The sequence below is a fragment of the Canis lupus genome, chromosome 5 (assembly GCF_003254725.2).
Source record: "Canis lupus dingo isolate Sandy chromosome 5, ASM325472v2, whole genome shotgun sequence".
Taxonomy (NCBI): Eukaryota; Metazoa; Chordata; class Mammalia; order Carnivora; family Canidae; genus Canis; species Canis lupus.
This window is the reverse complement of record NC_064247.1, coordinates 54,375,721-54,394,889: the sequence shown is the minus strand read 5'-3', so window position 1 is coordinate 54,394,889 and position 19,169 is coordinate 54,375,721. Positions and strand designations below refer to the sequence as shown.

Genomic DNA, 19,169 nt, shown 5'->3' with positions numbered 1-19,169 from the left:
TAATTAAATATTTAAAGATCCTATGGTCACACTGGAGGTGAGGGTTTCAACATATGAATTTGGGAGACACAAGCTGGTCCACACCAGTGCTGTTCTCTTCATTCTTAGTCATTCTTCAGAACCCAGCTCAAGAGTTACTTTCCCGGGAATGTCTTTCCCACAAGCCCCCAAACTAGAAACGATCCACCTATTATCTTGCTTTGATGGCTCCATGTATATGTTCTCCAACGCAGTTATCTTGGTTTGAGATTATATATTTATGTGATTATTTGGTTAAGCTCTGTCTCTGCCTCCAGACTCTCAGCTTCCTGAGGGTAGGGGCCACAGGTCCACAGGTCCCTAGTCCAAGGACAGTACCTAGAACAAAGTAAGCATGGTTTGGACTGCCTGGGTTATTTAATCTACACTATTGTACACTCTCCCCAACCCAGAAAATGGGCAATCTTCAAAATCCCAAAAGACATAATATAAACCAAACACACACCCACAGGACGGAGTCGTAAGCTATCAAGTGCAGGATGGATTGTGGTTTGGGTTGGGATTGAATCCCAACGTGGGTGTACTGGTGGTCTCTTTCTGACTAGCACGGAGTATAGGTTTTATTAGTGAGATGGTGTGGGGGTAAATTTACTATGATTAAATCGACTCAGACTGGTTTTACCCCAAATCTTTTAAAACTTTAGCCCTTGGGATGAAAAATAACACCAGCTCTCCCTGTGAGGCCACCAGGTGGCAGCACAAAGTGGCAGGTGACAGCGTGTGCCAGGGATTTCCTCCCGCCTCCCAGGAGAGGAGCAGGCTGGGACCTCGGGGACCTTAAACTAGAAGTCTGGGCTATGCCACCACCGGCTTCATCCAGGACTCCAGGAGACGGACACTTAGCGGCCTCGCGCTAGCATGCCCACCCCTAGAACAATGTAAGTAAGGATTAAGGCAAGTATGCACTCCTTACCTCCCCACTTGGGGTTCCTTCTTTGAGCCGATGTCCAGAGCCCCCCAGGCCTGGCTGGGCCTCAGGGCCCCAGGTGAGTAAGCCTGCTCTCCCTGCACAGTGTGAGAAGCACCGCCTCGCATTGCTCATCGGCAAGAGGCAAGAGGCACGTGGTGGCAGGGGAGCTCCTGGGCGCAGGGGACCTTGCAGAGGGCAGGTGGCCTGGGTAGAAGGAACTGCCTTCGCAGGGAGGCCAGAGGGAGCGAAGCCACAGGCGGTTCAGGACAGGCTGCTGTCCAGCGGGAGGCAGGGTGGGGGCCCTGGAGGGGCGGACAGGGGCAGCTCATGGGGACCCTCAGGGAAGGTGCTGGGGTGGTTTCCCGTTTCTCAGAAGGCCTCAGAGATCAGGAGGGCTCTGTGGCAGAGAGGTGGTGACAGACCCCCACGGCAGGTGGGGAGACCAGCAGGAAGGCAACGAGATCCCTAGCCATTGGTCCCGGGCTGAGTAGTTGGGACCTGGATGCAAAGCTTTGGAAGAGAACCAAGAACCGTCCTGGGGGCTCTGGCAGCAAGCAGCCCACCCGGGAACATCAGATGACAGTTGCTCTGTGTGTGCTCATGTGCACGTGCATGAATTTGGGATTGATGGGCCCCATTCTTCCCTCCAGGAGCCCCTGCATAGCCCAGTACCATCCAGGGAATAGAAGAGCAGAGCAAAGCATGATCCTGTTGCTCATCAGAGTGGCCCCAGGCTTGAGAAATGGGGTGACGTAGCCTTCACTCCTGGCATCTAGGGGAATGGAAAAGTATACTTACTGCCATGGCAAAGAAACCAAGCCTTGGGGTTAGACCTGAGGGCAACCCCAACACCACCCTGAACTAGCTAGGAGCCCTTGGGCAAATCACTTTACCTCTCTGAGCCTCAGTTTCCTTTTCTGTGAAATAAGGACATGCTATCTATCTATTTCATGGGATTGTTGTGCTGTCTGTGAGGCATTGAGCCACTGTAGGTATCTAAATATCAGTTCCCTTCCAGTCCTTTCTTCCCGATCTCTGTCCACTGAAGTGATGCTGGCAGCCGGGTGGGTGAGGGCTCAGCTCTGGAAACTGTAGCTAAAGTACCTGCAGCTCCATGGGGGGCCATGAGGTGGGGGGTGACATTCAAAAGGCTCCTGGCTTTTTTCTGTAAAAATCAGTCCACAGACTGCCTGCCCTCCCTCAATGAGCTATGATGGGGAGGTCTGGGGTTTGTTTTTGGTTTTGTTTTGTTTAAATTATTTATTTGAGAGAGAGAGAGAGCACAAGTGGGTTGTGGGGAAGGCAGAGGGAGAGAGAGAAGCAGACTCCCCACTGAGCAGGGAGCCTGATGCAGGGCTCCATCCCAGGACCCTGGGATCATGACCTGAGCTGAAGGCAGATGCCTAACCGACTGAGCCACCCAGGCACCTCTGTAACGTCCCATGGAACTCCGGCCTTCCATGAATCTGGGGCTGGGCTCTGCACACCACCTCCAACCCCAAGAGACTTTTGGGGACTCATTTTCAAAGCTACCATTGGCATTCATTTTAGGGAAATGAAGGGAGAAAGAAACAAACTCCTGGTTCCCTAGGAGTCAGGCCCTGCGGTGCAAGGGCGCATGTAGACCTCCCACTGCCCTAAGGAGTGGGCTCTGTTGAAGCCCAATTTAGAAGAGGAAATCCGGTACAGAGAGGGGAGGGTGCACGGCTAGTTAGGTGGGTGAGCTGCAGGTGCTGCAATCACAGTTGAAATGTCATCACTGGGGACGCCTGGGTGGCCAAGTCGGTTAAGCATCCAGCTCTTGATTTCAGCTCCGGTCATGATCTCAGGGTCCTGGGATCTAGCCCCACATGGAGCTCTGTGCTCAGCGGGGAGTTAACCTCAAGATTCTCTTTTTTTCCTCTGGCCCTCCTTCTCCTCTCATCCTAAAATAAATAAATAAATCTTTTAAAAAGTGTCCATCTGTCCATCTGACCCCAGTGCTTCCACTTCTTCCATTGTTCCACTGGACCTAGAGCCACAAAACAGGATAGCAGGCCTGGCTGCTCAGAATCAGGGACCTCAGAGAGGAGGACGAGTCATCCCTGTTGCCTGCCTGCATTTTATCATAAAATTAACCAAGGCCCAGAGAGGGCAAGTGGCTTATGGGGTCACACAGCAAGCTAGCTCTACCCTCCCTCCCGATCTCCACACGCTCCATTCAAGTACCACCATCTCTCGTCTTTAGATTTTATTTTATTTATAGCTTATTTTGCCAGCCCCCAGCTGCTTTACTTGTTGCACAATTGCTCCAGAAAAGAGTTGTTACTTCCTTTTCCTTAAAAGCCTCAATTTCCCATTACACCTGTTCTTATTTATTTATTTGGCTATTACTGTCAATTCTTATAAATAAGGGAAGCAAGTCACCCCAAACATAGGAAAGTTCTGAATAGTTACTATTCACAGAGCTTGGCCATAGATGAACATATTTTGTTTTGTTTTTTACTTTTTTTTAAACCCCCTTCATGTATTTCTCTCACCACTACCCCCACCTCTGGCAACTACAATCTGTCCCCTGTACTTATGAGCTTGTGTTTTTGTTTTTATTCTTGCTTGTTTTTTAGATTCCATATGTAAGGCAGATCATTCTTCTTTCTCTACCTGACTTTTTCACTACACATAATGCCATCAAGGTCCATCCGTGTTGTTGCAAATGGTAAGATTTCACTCTTTTTTATGGCTGAGTGATAGGCCGTTCTATATATATACCTCAATTTCTTGATCCTTTCATCCACTGATGGACACTTGGGTTGCTTCCATGTCTTGGCTATTGTAAATAGTGCTGCAAGGAACATGGGGATGCAGATATCTTTTCCAGTCAGTTTTTTGTTTTTCTTCAGATAAGTACTCAGGAGTGGAATTTGCTGGATCTGATGGTATTTCTATTTTAAACTTTTTGAGGAGCCTCCACAGTGGCGGCACCAGTTTGCGTTCCCACCAACAGCACTTGAGGGTTCTTTTTTCTCCATGTTTTTGCCAACACTTATTTCTTGTCTTTTTGATGACAGTCCTTCTGATGCTAGGTGGTCTCTCCCATCCCAGCATTAAACAGAGCTGACCTTGCTTAGCTTCAAGGATCAGAAGAGATCGGATACGTTCAAGCGTGGTATGGCCATAGACATGGTGCCATCTCTCACGGTGGTTTTGATTTGTACTTCCCTGATGATGAGTGGTATTGAGCATCTTTCCATGTATCTGCTGGCCATCTGGATGTCTTCTTTGGAAAAATGTCTATTCAGTTCTCCCCATTTTTTGTGAGAGTTTTTGGCTGTTGAGTTGTATGAGTTCTTAATATATTTTGTATATTAGTCCCTTTTCAGATAATATGATTGCAAATATTTTCTCCCACTCAGTAGGCTGCCTCTTGTTTGTGATTTCCTTTGCTGGGTGAAAGCTTAGTAGTTTGATATCATTTTACTTGTTTATTTTTACTTTTGCTGCTTTTGCTTTTAGTGTAAGGTTACAAGAACGATCTCTAAGACCAATGTCAAGGAGCTTATTGCCTGTGTATTCTTCTAGGAGTTTTGTGGTTTGGGTCTTAAATTCAAGTCTTTAATCAATTTTGAGTAAAATTTTTTAAAAAAATATTTATTTATTCGTGAGAGACACAAAGCGAGAGGGAGGTAGAGACACAAGCAGAGGGAGAAGCAGGCTCCATGCGGGGAGTCCAATGAGGGACTCGATCCTGGAACTCTAGGATCACGCCATGGGCTGAAGGCAGGCGCTAAACCGCTGAGCCACCCAGGGATCCCCCAATTGTGAATAAATTTTTGTGCATGGTGTAAGAAAGTGGTCTAGTTTCATTCTTCTGCATGTCGCTGTCCACTTTTCCCAATATTGCTTATTGAAGAGACTGCCCTTTCCTGATTGTATATTCTTGGCTCCTTTGTTATAAATTAATTGGCCATATATGTGTGGGTTTATTTTGGGGCTCTCAGTTCTGCTCCATTGATCTGTGTGTCTGTTTTTATTTCAATACTACTTCCAATACTTTAAATACCATAACTTTGTCACATAGTTTGAAATCAGGGAGCAGAATGCTTCCAGCTTTGTTATTCTTTCTCAAGATTGCTTTGGCTATGCTGGGTCTTTTGTGGTTCTTTTTTTTTTTTAAGATTTAATTTATTTATTCATGACAGACACATAGAGAGGCAGAGATGTAGACAGAGCTCCCTGCAGGGAGCCCGGTACAGGACTTGATCCCAAGACCCTTGGCTTATGCCCTGAGCCAAAGACAGACGATCAACCACTGAGCCACCCAGGCACCCCTCTTTTGTGGTTCTATATAAATTTTATGATTGTATTTTTTATTTCTGTAAAAAATGCCATCAGAATTTTGATAGGGATTGTATTGAATCTGTCGATTGCTTTGGGGATTGTGACCATGTTAACAATATTAATTCTTCCAATCCACAAGCCCAGAATATCTTTCCATTTATCTGTGTCTTCTTTAGTTTGTTTCATTAATGTCTTGTAACTAGGTCTTTGACAAAAGACACTTCTGGTCCCAGACACACTTTGAGGAGCAAGGGTTTCACCAGTGCCTGGTATCGGTAGCTCTTTCTGTCCCTTTGTAGCAGGTTCTGCCAACTTAGAAGCATAGCACTGTGGTTATGAGCCTGGACCCTAGACCCTGATGGTGTGAGTTCAAATCCCAGCCCTGCTACTTGCTAGCATGGTCAGGTGTAGTTCAATTTCCTTATCTGCAGTGTGGGATATGTGCCAAGCACTGGGCACTGTTGAAAAGAACTTCTTTACATATTATTTTTTCCATCCTTTATATATCTACTTTGTACATTTCCCCTACTTTTGTCCCAGGGAGATTTTCAACAGAGAAATTTCCATGACTCAGATTTCTCTTCTAGAAGGTTGACTCAGGTCATAGTTCAGAGAGCAAATGCAGTAGTCAAGAATGGAGGTGGGGAGGCCAGTGAGTGGGCCTTAGAAGTTGTCCAGGGGAGAGTCGGTGGTGGTTTGGACTAGAATAGTGATGGGAAGGTGAGAGAAAATGGAGGGATGCCTGTAATATTCAAGTGTGGTAACTGGGGTAGGATAGAATGGTGGGGAGATCTGGGAAGATCCCCAGTGTGGAAATGGGTGCTATTGATGAGCATGGGGATGGGTGGGAGGGAGACTGAGGCAGGGTGGGAAGAAGTGGTTCTGGGAGGAGCTTAGGACATGACACCTCCTGGGATCAGGGACCACCAAGTGGGCAGCTGATCCCACCGTGGCTGGACAGTGCCAGGGGCCTCAGCCCTGCGCCATTAAAGACCATTAGTGAACTTTCTAGGCCTGGAAGACTGGGCTTCTGGCTCTGGGGGTGCAGCCACCTGGAGGTCACTGGAGTCCTCGCTTTTCCTGCGGCCCACGTGTCCTTAATTGTTGGAGCACCACGATTAGACACATGATGGTGGCACTCACCACAAGGTGGCACTTATAGGCTGTCTTAAAAAAAAAAAAATTCCGTCCTCCCCAGTGGCAAATATGGGGTCCTTGTGTTGCTGAACAAATTGAACCCTGACATAGTGTTCATGAGTTGGGAGGCCAACTCAAAGTGCCGTGATGTCTCCTACTCTGCCAAGTGGCAGCCGCCCGCCAGCCTGGGGAAATACAGGCTAGGATTCTAAGAACAAAACAAAGATCTTCATCCAACAGCTCAGTCTGGATGGCAGCCACAAGTGGCGCAAGAATGCAACACTTTGACTAGTGATGTAACCTTGGGCATGTCATTTAACTTCTCAGAACCTCAGCTTTCCTTTTTTTTTTTTAAAGATTTTACTTATTTATTCATAGAGACCCAGAGAGAAAGAGAGAGGCAGAGACACAGGCAGAGGGAGAAGCAGGCTCCATGCAGGGAGCCTGACGTGGGACTTGATCCCTGGTCTCCAGGATCACACCCCGGGCTGCAGGCGGCGCCAAACCGCTGCGCCACCGGGGCTGCCCTCAGCTTTCCTAAAATGGAAAGTTGGGACAAAGATTATTCCTTCCTCATACAGTTGTCATGAGGAAAGCAGGTTGTATTATTATTATTTTTCGTCAGAGTGCCTCAAACCCAGCACTGCACTACAACCTCCGTCGGATTCTTCCAACAGCATTTATAGAGGCCCCACTCTATCCCTGGCCCTGTTCTAGCTGCTGGGGTAGAAGGGCAAAGGTGAATGTGAGGTAGTGGCTGCTCTCAGGTACCTGTAGCCTGGGAAGAGTCTCCCATGAGGATGGATCCTTCCTGGGCCCAGGATTGTGACTGACGTCCCTGAGGTCTCACAGCCAGCATGTGGCCCATGTGAGGCTAGACCCTGAGTGTCCTCACCACCAGCCCAAGGTGACAGGAACTCAGAACAGTGACTTCAGCTTTTGCGGGTAGAACAAGGTTTCCTCTGACACCTGCCTGGTGCCTGTTAAGACATTGGCATTTGGCTGTCTGATCCTGTAAGTGAGGCTCCAGCTTATTCCAACATTGGGATTTCCAAGGAAGCAGAGTCAGATCACTTCCAGGAATGACATGGTTTCCTGCAGTTCTGGGCCTTTGCAAAACCATAATAGGAGCCATTGTCCACTCAGTGACTCAGGGCCTCCTGGATGGTGGAACATGTGATACACTTCTACTTGAATAAAACTCCCAGAAGGGTTCCCCTCCACGTAGATGGTTTGATCTGCTTTGTCTTCCTGGGGAACAGACAGGTGGGCCTGTTTTTTCCTTGATGTCTGCTGAGCCAGGGAACGACTGGGAACAGATTTTACCGTAACCAGCTCTTTGCCAGTGCCTGGTATCGGTAGCTCTTTCTGTCCCTTTGTAGCAGGCTCTGCCAACTTAGAAGCATAGTACTGTGGTTATGAGCCCAGACCCTAGAGCCCAATGGTGTGAGTTCAAATCCCAGCCCTGCTACTTGCTAACATGGTCAGGTGTGGTTCAGTTTCCCCATCTACAGTGTGGGCTGCTGGAGGATGAAATGAGCTCCCCTTGTAAAGCACTTCGAACAGGTGCCCATCATGTAATAAAGTGCTACGTGAGTGAGAGCTACTACTGTCTTCTCCATTTGCCTCGTTTTGCCCTCTGTTGGTGGGGTTGCAATAGACAGCAAGGGACACAAGTATATGGAGTTTCATGGTGGAGAAGTGGAGGATGCCAGGTGGCCTCTGCTGTCGAGAAGAGACCAAGTCCTCAGCCCGCAGGCTGAGATGTTCTCTGCTGTGCCCCTTGTCTCTGGGCCCAACCTCTAGGCCCTTGGCTGCCTCACTTGCTCACACAGTCCACATGCACTGGATTTCTACTCTGCATGAAGCGCTGTGCTAGGTACTGGGCTGCAGGGATGAAAAGTTCCTGTCTCTGAGAAATGTGACCTGAGTCATGGTGAAATAGATAAGCTGCTACTCTGTCAGTGGGGGCGGGGAGGATCCAAAAACAGGGCACTCATCCATTCTGGGAAGTCTTCCTCAGGAAAGCGGTGTTGGCTAGAATGGGAAGGATGAGAAAGGCAGGGGCATGTGTCAGCAGCAGGAACAGCATTTGCAAAGGCTCTTCACCAGGAGAGCCTCCAGTTCCTTCTTGACTATGGCTAAAGTGTAGAGTACAGGGGGATGGGATGGAGGATCTGGGCAGGCATTGGGTTAGAGTGCAGCCTGGTGGAGTGGAAAAGAGGCGTTGAGCCAGCCGGCTCTGCCTTGGGTGACTTCCTTAATCTCTCTGAACTCTCCTCTACTATAACTTACAGAAGTTATTTCATCTTGGGAAATGTTTTGTTAGGGATAAGGAATAATAATAATTAAGAATTATTAATTAGGAGAATGAATGTAAAACACAAGCATATTATTTGGCACATAGTAAGCATTCAAGAATTTATTTAATGAATTCCAAAGAGGCATTCCCCCTGCTGCCCCACAAATGTTAACGTCTCTGATTGGGATTCCTCATAAAGATCTAATTAGCAGCCTCTTTTCTTTCTTGATGGTACATAGCTAATGGTGTCATATGATTGAATGATATCTTACCATCAGGGAAATATGGTGGTTGTTTGGACTGTCTAGAATAGAGGTCAGCAAACATTTTCTGCAAAGGTCCAGAAGGTGAATGTCTTAGGCTCTGGGGCCATATGGTTTCTGCCACAGCTACTCAAGCCTGCCGTTGTAGTGCAAAAGCAGCTATGAACAATATGGAAATGAATGAGGCTGGCCGCGTCCAATAAAACTTTATTTTCTAGACACTGGCTTTTGAACTTCACATAATTTTCATATGTCACAAATTTTATTCTTTGGGTTTTTTTCCCCCAACCATTTACGAAGGTTCAGCCTTTGTTCACAGGCTGTTCAGAGACTTAGTTCACAGTACAAAAACAGGAAGCAGGCTGGATTTGCCCCATTGCACCCAGACCACAATAGTATCTACTGAGACATGGTCAAGAATTGCTCTTCATAAAGTCTCTGTTTTATGTGTCTGTTCCTATCTGGAAAGTGGCCAGATTTTTTTCAAACTTACTAGGAATTATGTGTAATGATGTCTGAGGGGTATCGAGAGGCAATTTGAATCTAGACACTCAGCTTGAATAGACTAGAAGCGGGGATGTTTTCCTGGAGGAGATGACCTATAAGCTGAGTTTTGCAGAATAAACTGAAAGTGTAGTGTGAGGATGAAAGAGGTACAAAGTGAAATGTGAAGCAACCCTGTGCATATGAGGCAGAGACTAGGTGCTGGGGCAGGGGGTAAAGCAGAGGGGTGACACCAGGTCATGCCAGGAAACCAAAGGACTTTATGCCAAGGCAGCCGTTCTTAATGTGAAGCCCATAGATAGAGCTTTATAAGGTTTACAAATCTCTCTCTCTTTTAAGTTTTATTTATTTAAGTAAAGTCTACACCCAACGTGGGGCTCGAGCTCACAACCCAAGATCATATGTTCTACTAACTTGAGCCAGTTAGGTGCTTATAAATCTCTTGAAATTGTATGTAGAATTTGGGGAAGATGTATATTTTACTAGGCAAGTCTTCACCTTTGGTCAAATTCTCCAAGGGGCACATGACCCCAACTAAAAAATAAGAGCAGCACTAAAATGAGTGTAGCACCATTTGCACTAGACACTATTAGTCAGACTGGCTGCCTGCCTTGCTATAGCTGATTGGTCTGGGGTGCATGCCTCACTCAACTGATTGTCCCTGGGACATTTTAAACTTAGAACCCAAGCTGGTAGATGGTGTTGGTGGTGATGGATGGAGGAAGACAGAGACTATAAAGCCTGGCAGTGGCAAGTGGCCATATTGCCCATCCCGTGGAGGAGACTGGTATGAAGGAGGAAAGGGTGAAAGTAGTACACCAAAAAAGGTAGAAACACTAAAGTTCAAGTGAGAATCCTGGTGGTATTTGAGTCAAGGCACCATGGCCTTCATTCCTGCCCTTTCAATGGATTTGTGTCCATTGTCCTAACATTACACTTATTCTTGCCTACCCTTAATTAAGTTGGATTTCTGACAAACTGAAGCATCTTAAGCAGAGGGGCATGGCATGATCACAGGAGAGTTTACAGTAAATACTGTAGCTGCTGTGGGGCTGGGGAGGGGTGATGAACTGGACAGAGGAGGCAGGGCCAGGAGGGAAGCTGTCGCACTATCTCAGGGAGAGTTGAGACAGTGGGGAACAGAGGTGGTGATCTCCAAATGGAGAGGAGAGGGATTGACATGAAACATATTTCCAAGGCAAAATCAGCAAATGTGGTTATTCATGAGATGTGAAGGGTGAAGAAGAAGAAGAGACAAGGATGGGTGCTGGAATCTCAGGAGGATGCTTGGGTTGTGGCCATGTGGTGTTGGAAATCCAGAGCAGTGGTTCTTAAGTTCAGGAGAGAAGCTGCATATAGAGATTTTTCAGCTTAGAAGTAGGAACTGAAGCCATCCCACTGGACCCGGGTGTCCAGGGTGATGTAGAAAGGACCAAAGGATGCTCTGCTCAGTTCAGTGTGGTCAGAGGACATCTGGTCACCAAAGAGCATGGGGGTCATAAACTTCAACCCTGAACATGTGGGAGGGGGGGCTGAGTCATATTATTTCTTCTTGGAGGTGGGGAGTGGAATGGCAGTGCCCTCCTATGCAAGCATCAGAGAAGAGGAATTCAGAGTTTGCTTGGTTGTATATTTCTTTCCCCTTTTATTTTTTAAGGGCAAAGTAGCATGAAAGTAGGCAGGTGGTAATGATCTGTGCTTATTGGAAAGAGAAAGGGGGCCATTCGGGGACATGGGATTAGTGGGGGCAGCCAAAGGAGAGACTAAATATAACAGAAAATCCCCACCCAACCCAAAAGGAATGGGGACACAGAGAAGCAGACACCAGTGTCCACGGAGCCATGCTCTGGGGTGGAAAGAGCAGGGGCTGAGTGTACAGATATTGATTCCATTCTGGTTAATTCAGCCCTCTGAGTTTCCCCATCTATGAAACAGGAATAACTGTTACTTTCTTGGCAGAACTGTTGTGGGAATTACAAATAACCAATAAAGTTCAGGTAATCTCTCGTTATCTGAACTCTGATTATATGAATACTTACTGTGATGGCTTATAAAATCAGTATCCGAGTCACAGCCCTCGTTGAAGACCTGCCTGATGAATTGGTTTGTGCACCAGCGGAACATTTAAATGAAGGGTGAGCTCCTGTGAGAGTGTGTCGTATGCACCAAAGTCCTTTCTGAGCCGTGAATCACACCCCTTTATTGCATTGTCTAATGTGTCAGGCATTATTGCTCACATCTTTGAGCAACCTTGTTCACACATTAAGTGCAAATACCTTGTAGGATATTGAAGAATCTTTGATGACAGTGGGTGAGCCCAAGTGGCCTACGAAGGCCCTTCATTAGTGGAAAAAGCAAAAGTGATAAAGGGTGTTGAAAGCACGGGGCACATGCATGGTATGAGCTTAGCCATGACCATATGCCCATCACTCATGCTTGTCCAGGAGACAAACTGATTGTCATTACCAGTGAGTATGGTCATGACATGAGCTGACATGTCACAGTTAAAAATGCAATAAAGAGAGCATGATCCCACAGCCGTATAACTAACTGTAAACAAAACAAAAGCAAACAGATGTCCGCTTTGATTTATTTCATCCCAATGATGCATCTATGGATTCAGATACTGGGTCATTGCCATTCATTTGCTGAGTCTAAAGTGTCAAGAAGCGAAGGGTATCTTCCAGTTGCTTGGTCTGGACACAGATGAGTGTCAGACAGCCTCACCCATCACTCACAGGACCCTCTCCTCTTCTTGCCCTACACCTGCCTCAGGAAACTTTCCTGTTGATTAGTGTGATTATTCAAATTGGATTACTTATTTTGTATGTTAAGTTGTTGTTGAATTTAGTTACATATTTAATATATCATTTCATTGTAATTTACATTATAGTATGTGTCCACTGAAAGAAAACAAAATGTGTACCCAAGACTGTACAGTGTCCCTATGTGTCAATAACATCCGATGAGATCAATACTTCATATTATATAATGATATGTACTTCATATTAGGTAGAAATCCTCAGTGATTTGTTAAGTAGATGTTTAAGAACTTTTAGTAAAATTTAGAAAATCAGCTGAGCTTTTGAGATGGGCTATGAATGCAATATTAACTTTTTTACTTAAAATAAAATGTAGGGGCCCCTGGTTGGCTCAGTCAGTGGAACATGTGACTCTTGATCTTGGGGTTTGAGTTCCACATTGGGTGTAGAGATTACTTAAAAATAAAATCTTAAAATAAAATAAGATAATGACATATAAGCTCCTGCTGGCCAAGTTTTCTCCAACTGCCTCGGGAGCCATGGTGACTAAGTCACCTTCAATTGTTCCACAGAACAATCTGGAAGCTTCCAGAATGATGAGAGGAGATAAACATACCCTGGAGTTTTAGCTAAATAACCTAAGAGGCTTAATCCCAGAGTTCCAGAATGTCATAGGCGGAGGAGAGGGGTCCTGGAACAGCAGGTAAGCCACCTTCCCCATCAGAAGCAAGCAGAAGCTGGCCTAACCTGGGAAAGGACTGGCCCAAAGCCACAAGATGAACTGATAATTAACACTCCTGCCTCCAATATCCGTGCTTTTTCCACTTTTCCTAGTCCAAAACTCATCTGGTCCAACCATCTCAATTACTGAGGTGGACACAGGTCACAGAGCAGATGGACTTGGCCGGGGTCACTTTGTACACTAATGATAGATTTGGAATAAAATCAGAGCATTCTGGCCTGTAGCAGCCTTAGACACCGTGAAGTGCAACCCTCATTTAACTGTTGAGAAACCAGGCCCAGAAAAGGCAGTGAGTGATTGCATTTCTGTCGATATCTGGCTTTGCTGCCACTGGCGAGTGAGAGTGCCATCCATTGAGCACTGGCCATGAGAGACAGGGCACTGTAGGGGAGAGATGGTGATTTGGGTTGCAAAGGCCAAGTGGGAGGTTCTTATGGGAGCCCAGTTGTTGGATGAGTGGGACTAGGGCTGGGAGTGGGCTTGCACAGGAGGCAGGAAATCCTGGGTTAGAGGTAGGTGATACCAGAAGGGCCTCCATATACCATTGGAAAGAAAGCACTGACATGAAGAATCAGAGTCCAGGATTTCTGTAAGACTTGTCTGGGAACCTGTGGTCTAGTGTCCTTCAGAATAAGAGGAGCAAGGAAAGGAAGAAAGAGAATTGAGCCCCAGAATAGAGTCCAGGAGCTGGAAAGGACGCCCAATTCTTTTATTACAGATAGGGAAACTGAGGCTGACAGGGGCAGAGACTTGGCCAAGGCCGCACACGTCACAGTCAGGACCCAAAGAATCCTCTGCTGTCTGCCAGGGCAGCTCTCTTCCCTCCAACCCCATTTCAGCATATCGAAAGGCAGGCTTGCTGTATCTTTCTGAAGATCTCTGGAAGCAGAGGGAACAGCTGGCTCTTTCCCAGAATCTGAGCCCTTTTATGTGTCTGCCCAAGCTCCCAGGGGTCACCCCTGGCCAAGGCTGTCGCCAGCCCTCCATCCCACAGACTGTCCTTGCTCTCTCAGCCCTTTGTTTTGGCTCCAAGACAAGATTTCCTCCTCGGATGGAAGCAGGGGTGGGTGGGTATCTCCCCTGTGCTCCAAGGCTGCCAGCCATTCTTAGCCTTTCTAGAACAGAGGCCCCAGAATAGCCTGGGGCCATCTCAGTTGGGCAGAAAATGTCTTCCAGGGAGGCTGAGGCCTTGAAGTCCTAATCCTTTTCTTACCCACAGACAGCAGTTTCTTTTTTTAGAACAGGAACTCAGAGGACACAGCTCCTTGCCTGTCCGTGAATAGTCTCCCAGGCCCGGAATTCCAGGAACCCACGTGCCGCTAGAGACATGACCCGCCTTTCAAGGTTGACCGCAGGGGAAGAGCACGTCCCTTGCAGGGTGGCTGGAACCAGCTCCAAGAGTAAAAAATTCATCCTGGCACCAAGTCTGGCACAACCGTGGACCCAACAGGGATGGTGGAGATTTGCCACCTCACCCACCCGCCTCAAATCACCCACACCCACGTCTTCCTCCGTTCACTGGACAACTATGCATTGAGCACCTACTATGTGTCAAGCCTCTTCCAGGCACCAGAACTTTTTGAATATATCACATAAAACAGACGAAGAAGCTGCTGTCAAGAAATTACTATTTTAAGAGGGGAATGGTTCAGAGACCTCTGTAGAGGGGAATGGTTCAGAGACCTCTGTACTATTTCATATAGTTATAAAGGCAGAAAGTATACAGCTTTGATGTTGGATGGACCTGTGTTTGTTTGTTTTTTTATTTTTTTATTTTTTTAAAGATTTTATTTATTCATGAGAGACAGAGACAGAGAGAGAGAGAGAGGTGGAGACACAGGCAGAGGGAGAAGCAGGCTCCATGCAGGGAGCCTGACATGGGACTCGATCCTGGGTCCCCAGGATCACAGCCCGAGCCAAAGGCGGGGCTAAACCACTGGGCCAATGGGGCTGCCCTATTTATTTATTTATTTTAAAGACTGTATTTTTTTATTTATGAGACACACAGAGAGAGAGGCAGAGACGTAGGCAGAGGGAGAAGCAGGCTCCCATCTATAACACACATGCCCTGTCTCCCCTGACGCAGCACCTGGGACGGGCAGCCTTCTCAGATGGCTCTCATGACCTTCGCCTTCTGGTTCCATGGCCAGGGGGATTTTGTAGATGTGATTAAGAGTAATAATCAGGGGGCATCTGGGTGTCTCAGTTGGTTAAGCATCTGTCTTTGACTCAGGTCATGATCTCGGGGTCCTGGGATCGAGCCCCGCATGGGGCTCCCTGCTCAGGGGAAGCCTGCTTTCCCCTCTGCCTCTGCCCAACCCCCCTGCTCCTATGCACGTGCTTTCTCTTGCTCTCACTCTCTCAAATAAATAAAATCTTAAAAAAAAAAAAAAAAAAGATTACTAATCCCGGACCTGAAGACAGAGATGGGTGAGCCTTACCTAGTCACAGGAGCCCTTCAAAAGTTGGGTTCTTTTCCAGGACAGCAGAAAAGGCAGTCGAAGAGATTCAAAGTGTGAGGCAGATTTGGCCTGAGGGAGGTTCTCCACGGGTGAGGTGGGGTGGAGGGAGCCCCGGGGCAGGGTCCAACAGGGAGGGACCTGTGGGAGCACCAGAGAGAAAATGGGGCCTCGGTCCTCAGTCACAAGGAACAGGATTCTGGCAACAACCTGAATGAGCTTGGAAGCGGGATTCTTCCCCAGAGCCCCAGATAGGAGCCCAGCTCAGCCGGCACCTTGACCTGACTTTGGTCTTGTAAAGCCCGAAGCAGAGAATCCTGTTGAACCCACCAGGTCTTCTGACCCATGGTACTATGAGATAACAAATAGTTGTTATTTTAAATTGGTGAGTTTGGGGTAATTTGTCATGCCACTATAGAAAACAATTATAACATCCATCTATGGGGAGACATTTTACCGCTATTTTATAAGTGAGGAGGCCCAGAGAGGTGCTATCACTTGCCCAGGATTGCACAGCACAGTAGTGGCAGGGCTGAGCTAGAAGCTTGAGCAGGGACTGGCAAATATTTTTGGTAAAGGCCCAGAAGTTACTATTTTAGGCTTTTGGGAGCCATATAGCTTCTGTCACAATACTTCCTTCTAACGCTGTAGCACAAAAGTAACATGTAAAGAATGAGCATGCCTGTGTTCCAATAAAACTTTATTTGTAGACATTAAAATGTAAATTTCGGGGGCACCTGAGTGGCTCAGTGGTTGAGCATCTGCCTTAGGCTCAGGGCGTGATCCTGGTGTCCTGGGATCGAGTCCCACAGGGAGCCTGCTTCTCCCTCTGCCTGTGTCTCTGCCTCTCTCTCTTATTCTCTTATGAATAAATAAATAAAATCTTAAAAATAAAATAAAATGTAAATGTCGTAAACTTTTCAGGGATCATGAAATATTTTTCTTTGGATTTTTTCCAACCATTAAAAACTATAAAAACCATTCTTAATTCTAGGCCATACAAAAACAGGCAGTCAGCCAGATCTGTGGGACATCGTTTGCCAACTCCTGTCCCCCACCCCAAGTGCCTGATTCCTAGCCCAAGGCCTCAGTGATTCTATATAGTGGCTAAGAGACTGGTAAAAGAGGCTGCGGGCATAAGGAGTCTGTGCCTGGCTTCCTGTTGTACTTCAGATTTGCTGTGTGACTTCAGGAAACTCACTTTCCTTTTCTGGGCCTATAAAACAACAATCAAAGCAGATCGGTGGTTTTCAAACCTTTTCTCCACCCATCTCCCACCGCCAGGGTTTATCCCCCCAAAGAAAAATGGACTCAGAACCCTAGTAGCAAAAACGGACACGAAGGGCATCTGCTCTGAGTGGCTGAGAATGGGGCCAGGGTCCCTGCCTGCTCCCCTCTTTCCTGCTCTGCGAAGTTTGCTTTAGAAATTTACATGTTAGAATTGCAGAGACCTTGAACACCAATAAAAAATAAATTTATTATTAAAAAAAAAAAGAATTGCAGAGACCTTTTAAGACACGAAGAAAAAGAGGGCTGACTTTCTGGAATCTCAGGCTTATTCTCCCTTATATTTCTTTATATTACATATTCACATTTATTTATTTTTCCTTCTATCTGGCAACATTGTCTGAAATCCTTTGAACGAGGCAGTCTCCAAGGCCTAATTTAGACGGTCTCAACCAGGGTTTCTTGGCACTCGACACCTGGGATAGATCATTGCTTGTTGTGGGGGCACCGCAGGATGTTTAGTAGCATCCCTGGGCCTCTATGCACTAGATGCCGGCAGCATTCCCTGGCCCATCACAGTTGTGAAACCAAAAATATCTCTATACATTGCCAGATGTCCTCTGAGAGATGAGAGCGAGCAAAATCGCCCTGAGTTGAGAACACTGGTCTAAACCCCCTCTTTCATGAAGCCAAACCTCAGAATCCTGTTGCTATTTGACATTAAGGAATGTGCTCAGAATGTGCTTCTTTAAAGATGCTCCCACTCCTTGGCCTTGACTGGCTGTAGCTGCACTGCTGGCCAAACCTGGGATGTTCCCGTCTCCCCTGAGTCTTCTCCCTCCCTATAGAAATGATCTGTGCTCCTAGGCAGTGAACAGAACCCACCATTGCGCATCCCAAGCTGTTCATGACCTACGTTCCCAGCAGGGTTATGGTGTGCCAGCCTTGAGATGGCACCGAAGTGGGAGGGTGGGTACAGGGCATGAGATGTCCACACCTGCCCACAAGATGCTGCCAGTAGGTGAGCTGGATATGTAAGAAAATAATCAGAATGCAGTGAGATATGGAAAAATATCCATGACAGATCGTGTTAAATAAAAATTACAATGGTGTGCCATGCATGGTCAGATTTTTGTCAAATGTGCCCTTTTGGAAAAGAGTTGTGTCAAAATGTTACAGTGGCTGTTTGTCTCTAGGTGGTGGTCTTGGAAAGGGATACTGGACTTCTGTCCTAGAAGCGGGAGGTGGAGGAGGGATGGAGGATGCTCTTCCAAGAAGATCATGGACTCTCTCATGGCTTCTTATTTACAGATAAAGTAATAATAATAAGAGCCAATATTACTAACACTTACTATGAGCCACACCCTACTGCTAAGCACACTATATAATAATTAATGCAATCCTCATAACGACTCTAAGAAGCCTGTCTGATTCCACTGCTTAGTTCTTATTGCTTCTCCAAATGTGACCTGGGACCATGGATTCCAAAGCAACCTGCTTGCAAAGGTGGGAGTGGGAGGGGAGGGGTGAGGAAGTGGGCAGAGCTGCACAGACGAGGCTGTACTCAGGGAAATGTTTTTCTTCTTCCATAGGGCTGGAGACTTTTCTGATCTGTGAAGGGGGATATTCTGATTTCTTTTAGCTTATCGATATACTCTAAATTCCCTGCAATGGGGATCCCTGGGTGGCGCAGCGGTTTAGTGCCTGCCTTTGGCTCAGGGCACGATCCTGGAGACCTGGGATCGAATCCCATGTCAGGCTCCCGGTGCATGGAGCCTGCTTCTCCCTCTGCCTATGTCTCTGCCCCCCCCTCTCTCTCTGTGTGACTATCATAAAAAAAAAAAAATTAAATTCCCTGCAATGTCCAGCTACTTCTTTTTATTGGAAAAGAAGAAGGGAAGGCATGTGGTTTTATTTGTGTTGGCGTGCTCGGGACTATGATGGGTGAGTCTGTAAAGTCCTGTGGGAGCTTGGGAGAGGGACTAGTTCTGCTTTGGGACACTGAGGAAGAGTCACCCCAGAGAAGGTGACCTGTGACCTGAGTCTTAAGAGAAGTGTGTGAGTTCACCAGGTGAAGCGAAGAGGTGGCACTGTGCTTGGAACACACTGGATCGTGAGTTCAGGAGTGGCTTGAGGGGAGCAAAGGAAATGAAGTTAAGAGGTGGATACTTAGCAGCCAGGATCCTTATTCTGGGGTGAATGGGGAGCACTGAGAGTCTTAGGTGGGTGAGGGACTGGGGTGCTAGTCTGGAAGCTCAGGCTACTGCAGCATGAAGGGGAGACAGTCTGGAGAGAGGGAGGCCAGGGAGAGGTGGGAGCCGCAGTCCTGGGTAGAACTGAGGAGGAGATGATATGACCAAGATGGAAAAGCGCATATGGGTCTGGAAGATTCAGACCTATGTGCGTTTTGGCACATCCTCTCCCCACCCCTCTCTCCTGCACTTACTAGCTATGTAATCCTGGGCAAGGCATTCTCACTCAGCCTTAAAGACTTAGCTCAGGTGACA

At 47.0% G+C, this 19,169-nt stretch overlaps 1 long non-coding RNA gene across 1 annotated transcript; it reads left to right on the top strand.

Moving 5' to 3' along the window:
• The first annotated feature begins 12,803 nt into the window (after nucleotides 1-12,803).
• Nucleotides 12,804-14,713, top strand: LOC112647084 (uncharacterized). Its single transcript, XR_003128059.2, has 2 exons — nucleotides 12,804-12,937; nucleotides 14,216-14,713. It is a non-coding gene; the product is annotated as an uncharacterized LOC112647084 (long non-coding RNA).
• Nucleotides 14,714-19,169: the final 4,456 nt, after the last annotated feature.